The following is an 8,183-nucleotide window of genomic DNA, read 5'->3' as shown; positions in this document are numbered from 1 at the left end:
AGATCCTTTAAGGCATCTCTTAGTACTACCATGTCCTGTGATTAAAGTCAATGGAAAACTACACCAACCCAATTCCCACATGATTACTAATGGCACAGACTGTTCAGGAATGAAGGTTTGGGTTTCCTCACCAGGCAAAGAACCCCAACCAGCTGAGGTGTTTGCTGAGGGCAAAGGGAATATAGAATGGGTGGTGAAAGAAAAAAGGTAGTTCTAAATACAAGTTACAGCCACGTGACCAGTTGCAGAAACAAGGATTGTAATTGTTATGAGTATTTCTGCTTTGTATCTGTGCATCAGATATTTTTGTTTTTTTCACTTATAAAATATAAGATGCAGATGGGGGCCAAGATGGCTGACTAGGTAGAAGCTACCTCGGATCCCTCTTGCAACAAAGACTCAGAAAAACAAGTGAATCGATCACATACATGACAATCTACGAACCCTGACCATCAAACACAGATCTAAAGACTTGACCTGAGTGCCAGAGACTGAGAACGAACAACCACGGGAAAGCAGCGACTGTTTTCGGAGCCTGGAGCCAGCATCCCAGTCAGGAAACCCTGGCACCGGGCTTTGGACTGGGCACAGGAGAGCTAAGCACCGCATCCTGAGACGGCGCAAACACGGGATGCAGCCCTAGCCCCCAGAAGTGACCTCGGGGGAAGCCCAGCCAGTGCACACAGGCAGTGCAGCAACGCGGCTGACAGGAGAAGTCACCAGGAGGCATCAACTGGTTTTGGAGCCTGGAGTGCAGCGTCCCAGCCGGGGAACCTTGGCGCTGGGCTTTGGACTGGGTGTGGAGGAACTGATCACGGCTTCTGAGACAGCGCAAGCAGGGGATGCAGGCCTGACCCTCGGGGCAATCTCTACCCAGCCAGCACACACAGTCGATGCGCCCCTCGAGAATCTCAGATAAAACAGTCACCCCAAGCAAGGTAAGTAACTTTGTCTACATTCCGGGGTGCTACTTACTCACTCCTATTTATCTGAATCCTCCCCTTCCCTTCCCAGGTGGCTTCATTAACATTTGAATTTCCTGAGCCAGAGAGAGAAGTGCGCTGCAGTTTTTCTTTCCTATTTTTTTTTTTTTTTTTTATCTTTTCCTAACCCGTTCTCCTGGCCTGAGACAAGCAGCTACAAAAAACCTAGGGACCAAAAATCTTTCCCTAATTGGACTAAAAACACAGAACCAGCTCCAGCCAAGCATATGTGATTCACAGTCTTGGGCTTTCATCCCTACAGGGAACAAGGTGGCTTTTATAATGCAAAGGCATTTCTGATAGGGATCTGACTGTAATTGTTTCAGCGGATTACTGGAAAGACAATTTTCCCAGGCCTGATATCTCTGCGTATTCAACAGAGACCTCACTGACACACGACAGGGAACTGAGGGCTGAAGTTCCCCCAGACCACCTAGCCTCCTGCCTTAGGGGTATAAGGAGGGTGAAACCTACCAATCTGTACAGGTGCTTGCATTGGGGGCCTAAGGTACAGCTGCAGAGCCCTCCCACTAAGGTGCTTTAGGAATAGAGAGACACCTACCTCACTGGCACTTGGGGGAAGCCTGTCAGCATCCTGCCCGCCCCTAGAGTGTGAACCCCTTCTGCTACTAGAATCTGGTGAACACAACTATCACCACTACTTCTCTAGGTGGATAGGTGACAGTCTGCACCACACACTTGATGACCCAAAATCAGATTCTACTCAAGAATAGTGAATGGACTCTTAGGCTTACATATCTGGTAACAGCCCAAACCAGCTGGTAATAGGACATAAGTGATTCAAGGGCTACAACAATCAAGACAGTGCAATCTAGTAGCGCATCTACGTATATTGAAAGAAAACAAAACAAGATAAGACTCAGTGAGCAAATATAAAATAAAACACTACAATATCTTAGAGATGGCTTGGAGACAGCAGTCGATATCAAAACACATAAAGAAGCAGACCATGATTGCTTCTACAACTCCCCAAACTAAAGAATCAAAATCTTTCCCAAATGAAGATACAATCCTGGAATTGCCAGATGCAGAATATAAAAAACTAATTTACAGAATGCTTCAAGACATCAGGGATGACCTCAGAAATGAAATAAGGCAATCAACAGAAAAAGCCAAGGAATGCACTGATAAAGCAGTTGAAGAACTCGAAAAGATTAGTCAAGAACATAGTGGAAAAATTAATAAGCTGCAAGAATCCATAGAGAGACAGCATTCAGAAATCCAAAAGATTAACAGTAAAATTACAGAATTAGACAACTCAATAGGAAGTCAGAGGAGCAGACTCGAGCAATTGGAATGCAGGGTGGGGGATCTGGAGGACCAGGAAATTGACACCAACATAGCTGAAAAAAAATCAGATAAAAGAATTTAAAAAAATGAAGAAACCCTAAGAATCATGTGGGACTCTATCAAGAAGAATAACTTGCAAGTGATTGGAGTCCTAGAACAGGGAGGGATAACAGAAAGTACAGAGAGAATCGTTGAAGATCTTTTGGCAGAAACTTCCCTGACATCATGAAAGACAAAAGGATATCTATCCAAGATGCTCATGGAACCCCATTTAAGATTGACCAAAAAAGAAAATCACCAAGACATATTATCATCAAACTTGCCAAAACCAAAGATAAAGAGAAAATTTTAAAAGCAGCCAGGGAGAAAAGAAAGGTCTCCTACAAAGGAGAATCAATAAGAATAAGTTCAGACTACTCAGCAGAAACCATGCAGTCAAGAAGGCAACGGGATGACATATACAGAGCACTGAAGGAGAAAAACTGCCAGCCAAGGATCATACATCCAGCAAAACTCTCTCTCAAATATGAAGGCCAAATTAAAACATTTACAGATAAACACAAGCTTAGAGAATTTGCAAAAACCAAACCAAACCTACAAGAAATAATAAAGGAAATTGTTTGGTCAGAAAATCAATAATATCAGATACCAGTGCAACACAAGGTCACAGAATAGAACATCCTGATACCAACTCAAATAGGGAAATCACAAAAACAAATTAAGATTAATTTTGAAAAGAAAAAAACACTCCAAACAGGGAATCATTGAAGTCAATATGTAAAAGATCACAATAATCAAAAAGAGGGACTAAATACAGGTGGCATAGAACTGCTATATGGAGAGGGATACAAGGCCATTTAGGACAATACAAGTTAATATTTACTTAGAAAAATAGAGGTAAATATTAAGGTAACCACAAAGAGGTATACCAAGTCCATAACTGAAAATAAAAACCAAGAAAAACATAACAACTCAGCAAACATAAAGTCAAACACTACGAAAATGAGGAACACACAATTTACAAAGAAAAAGTCTCAGCACAAAAAAGTAAGTGGAAAAATGAAATTGTCAACAATACACATAAAAAGGCATCAAAATGACAGCAGTAAACACATACTTATATATAATTACGTCAAATGTAAATGGACTAAATGCACCAATAAAGAGACAGAGAGTCTCAGACTGGATAAAGAAACACAATCTGTCTATATGCTGCCTACAAGGGACACAACTTAGAGACACAAACAAACTAAAACTCAAAGGATGGAAAAATATATATCAAGCAAACAACAAGCAAAAAAAGAGCAGGAGTAGCAATATCAATTTGTGACAAAATAGACTTTAAACTTAAATCCACCACAAAGGATAAAGAAGGACACAACATAATGATAAAAGGGACAATTGCCCAGGAAGATATAACCATATTAAATATTTATGCATCCAATGAAAGGGCTGCAAAATACATAAAACAAACTTTATCAGAACTGAAAAATGAGATAGACACGTCCACAATTATAGTAGGAGACTTTAACACACCACTTTCGGAGAAGGACAGGACTTCCAGTAAGAAGCTCAATAGAGACACGGAAGACCTAATTGCTACAATCAACCAACTTGGCCTCATTGACTTATACAGAACACTCCACCAAACAGCTGCAAAGTATACTTTTTTTTCTAGTGCACATGGAACATTCTCCAGAATAGACCACATATTAGGTCATAAAACAAACCTTTGCAGAATCCAAAACATCAAAATATTACAAAGCATCTTAGACCACACAGCCATGAAACTGGAAATCAATAACAGAAAAATTAGGGAAAAGAAATCAAATACTTGGAAACTGAACAATACCCTCCTGAAAAAAGACTGGGTTATAGAAGACATTAAGGAGGGAATAAAGAAATTCATAGAATGCAACGAGAATGAAAATACTTCCTATCAAAACCTCTGGGACACAGCAAAAGCAGTGCTCAGAGGCCAATTTATATCGATAAATGCACACATACATAAAGAAGAAAGAGCCAAAATCAGAGAACTGTCCCTACAACTTGAACAAATAGAAAGTGAGCAACAAAAGAATCCATCAGGCACCGGAAGAAAACAAATAATAAAAATTAGAGCTGAACTAAATGAATTAGAGAACAGAAAAACAATTGAAAGAATTAACAAAGCCAAAAGCTGGTTCTTTGAAAAAATTAACAAAATTGACAAACCATTGGCCACACGGACTAAAGAAACAGGAAAGGAAACAAATAACTCACATAAGAAACGAGATGGGCCACAAAACCACACACCCAACTGAAATTAAAAGAATCATATCAGATTATTACGAAAAATTGTACTCTAACAAATTTGCAAACCGAGAAGATATGGATGAATTCCTAGAAAAACACTACCTACCTAAACTAACACAATCAGAAGTAGAACAAATAAATAGACCTATAACAAAAAAAGAGGTTGATACGGTAATCAAAAAACTCCCAACAAAAAAAAGGCCTGGCCCGGACGGCTTTACTGCAGAGTTCTACCAAACTTTCAGAGAAGAGTTAACACCACTACTACTAAAGGTATTTCAAAGCATAGAAAATGACGAAATACTACCTAACTCATTCTATGAAGCCACCATCTCCCTGATACCAAAACCAGCTAAAGATATCACAAAAAAAGAAAATTACAGACCTAGATCCTTCATGAACATAGATGCAAAAATCCTCAACAAAATCCTAGCCAGTAGAATTCAACAACATATCAAAAATATAATCCACCATGACCAAGTGGGATTTATACCAGGTATGCAAGGCTGGTTTAATATTAGAAAAACCATTAATGTAATCCACCATATAAATAAAACAAAAGACAAAAACCACATGATCTTATCAATTGATGCAGAAAAGGCATTTGACAAAGTCTAATACCCGTTTGTGATAAAAACTCTCACCAAAATAGGAATCGAAGGAAAATTCCTCAGCATAATAAAGGGCATCTATACAAAGCCAACAGCCAACATCACTCTAAATGGAGAGAGCCTGAGAGAATTTCCCTTCAGAACAGGAACCAGATAAGGATGTCCTTTATCACTGCTCTTATTCAACATTGTGCTAGAGGTCCTAGCCACAGCAATTAGGCTAGACAAAGAAATAAAGGGCATCCGGATTGGCAAGGAGGAAGTAAAATTATCTCTGTTTGCAGATGACATGATCTTATACACAGAAAACCCTAAGGAATCCCTCAGAAAACTACTGAAACTAATAGAAGAGTTTGGCAGAGTCTCAGGTTATGAGATAAACATACAAAAATCACTTGGATTCCTCTACATCAACAAAAAGAACATCGAAGAGGAAATCACCAAATCAATACCATTCACAGTAGGCCCCAAGAAGATAAAATACTTAGGAATAAATCTTACCAAAGATGTAAAAGACCTATACAAAGAAAACTACAAAGTACTACTGCAAGAAACTAAAAAGGACTTACATAAGTGGAATCACATACCTTGCTCATGGATAGGAAGACTTAACATAGTAAAAATGTCTATTCTACCAAAAGCCATCCATACATACAATGCACTTCCGATCCAAATTCCAACGACATTTTTTAATGTGATGGAGAAACAAATCACCAACTTCATATGGAAGGGAAAGAAGCCTCAGATAAGTAAAGCATTACTGAAAAAGAAGAAGAAAGTGGGAGGCCTCACTCTACCTGATTTTAGAACCTATTATACAGCCACAGTAGTCAAAACAGCCTGGTACTGGTACAACAACAGGCACATAGACCAGTGGAACAGAATTGAGAACCCAGATATAAATCCATCCACTTATGAGCAGCTGATATTTGACAAAGGCCCAGTGTCAGTTAATTGGGGAAAAGATAGTCTTTTTAACAAATGATGCTGGCATAACTGGATATCCATCTGCAAAAAAATGAAACAGGACCCATACCTCACACCATGCACAAAAACTAACTCCAAGTGGATCAAAGACCTAAACATAAAGACTAAAACGATAAAGATCATGGAAGAAAAAATAGGGACAACGTTAGGAGCCCTAATACAAGTCATAGACAGAATACAAAACATTACCAGAAATGACGAAGAGAAACCAGATAACTGGGAGCTCCTAAAAATCAAACACCTATGCTCATCTGAAGACTTCACCAAAAGAGTAAAAAGACCACCTACAGATTGGGAAAGAATTTTCAGCTATGACATCTCCGACCAGCGCCTGATCTCTAAAATCTATTTGATTCTGTTAAAACTCAACCACAAAAAGACAAACAACCCTATCGAGAAGTGGGCAAAGGATATGAACACGCACTTCACTAAAGAAGATATTCAGGCAGCTAACAGATACATAAGAAAATGCTCTCGATCATTAGCCATTAGAGAAATGCAAATTAAAACTATGATGAGATTCCATCTCACTCCAACAAGGCTGGCATTAATCCGAAAAACAAAATAATAAATGTTGGAGAGGCTGCGGAGAGATTGGAACTCTTATACACTGCTGGTGGGAATGTAAAATGGTACAACCACTTTGGAAATCTATCTGGCATTATCTTAAACAGTTAGAAATAGAACTACCATACAACCCAGAAATCCCACTCCTCGGAATATACCCTAGAGAAATAAGAGCCTTCACACAAGCAGATATATGCACACCCATGTTTATTGCAGTTCTGTTTACAATAGCAAAAAGCTGGAAGCAGCCAAGGTGTCCATCAACGGATGAATGGTTAAATAAATTGTGGTATATTCACACAATGGAATACTACGCATCAATAAAGAACAGTGACGAATCTGTGAAACATTTCATAACATGGAGGAACCTGGAAGGCATTATGCTGAGCGAAATTAGTCAGAGGCAAAAGGACAAATATTGTATAAGATCACTATTATAAGATCTTAAGAAATAGTAGAAACTGAGAAGAACACATACTTTTGTGGTTACGAGGGGGCGGGGAGGGAGGGTGGGAGAGGGTTATTTACTGATTAGTTAGTAGATAAGAACTACTTTAGGTAAAAGGAAGAACAATACTCAATACACGGAAGGTCAGCTCAACTGGACTGGACCAAAAGCGAAGAAGTTTCCGGGATAAACTGAATGCTTCAAAGGTCAGTGGAGCAAGGGCGGGGGTTTGGGGACTATGGCTTAAGGGAACTTCTAAGTCAATTGGCAAAATAATTCTATTATGAAAACATTCTGCATCCCACTTTGAAATGTGGCGTCTGGGGTCTTAAATGCTAACAAGCGGCCATCTAAGATGCATCAGTTGGTCTCAACCCACCTGGATCAAAGGAGAATGAAGAACACCAAGGTCACACGACAACTAAGAGCCCAAGAGACAGAAAGGGCCACATGAACCAGAGACCTACATCATCCTGAGACCAGAAGAACTAGTTGGCGCCCGGCCACAACTGATGACTGCCCTGACAGGGAGCACAACAGAGAACCCCTGAGGGAGCAGAAGATCAGTGGGATGCAGACCCCAAATTCTCATAAAAAGACCAGACTTAATGGTCTGACTGAGACTAGAGGAATCCCGGCGGTCATGGTCCCCAAACCTTCTGTTGACCCAGGACAGGAACCATTCCCGAAGACAACTCAACAGACATGGAAGGGACTGGACAATGGGTTGGAGAGAGATGCTGATGAAGAGTGAGCTACTTGTATCAGGTGGACACTTAAGACTGTGTTGGCATCTCCTGTCTGGAGGGGAGATAGGAGGGTAGAGAGGGTTAGAAACTGGCAAAATTGTCATGAAAGGAGAGACTGGAAAGAGGGAGCGGGCTGACTCATTAGGGGGAGAGTGAGTGCGAGTATGGAGTAAGGTGTATATAAGTTTATATGTGACAGACTGACAATTTGTAAACGTTCACTTAAAGCTCA

The sequence above is a fragment of the Loxodonta africana genome, chromosome 7 (genome assembly GCF_030014295.1).
Source record: "Loxodonta africana isolate mLoxAfr1 chromosome 7, mLoxAfr1.hap2, whole genome shotgun sequence".
NCBI classification, from domain to species: domain Eukaryota; kingdom Metazoa; phylum Chordata; class Mammalia; order Proboscidea; family Elephantidae; genus Loxodonta; species Loxodonta africana.
This window is presented reverse-complemented; position numbering follows the sequence as displayed.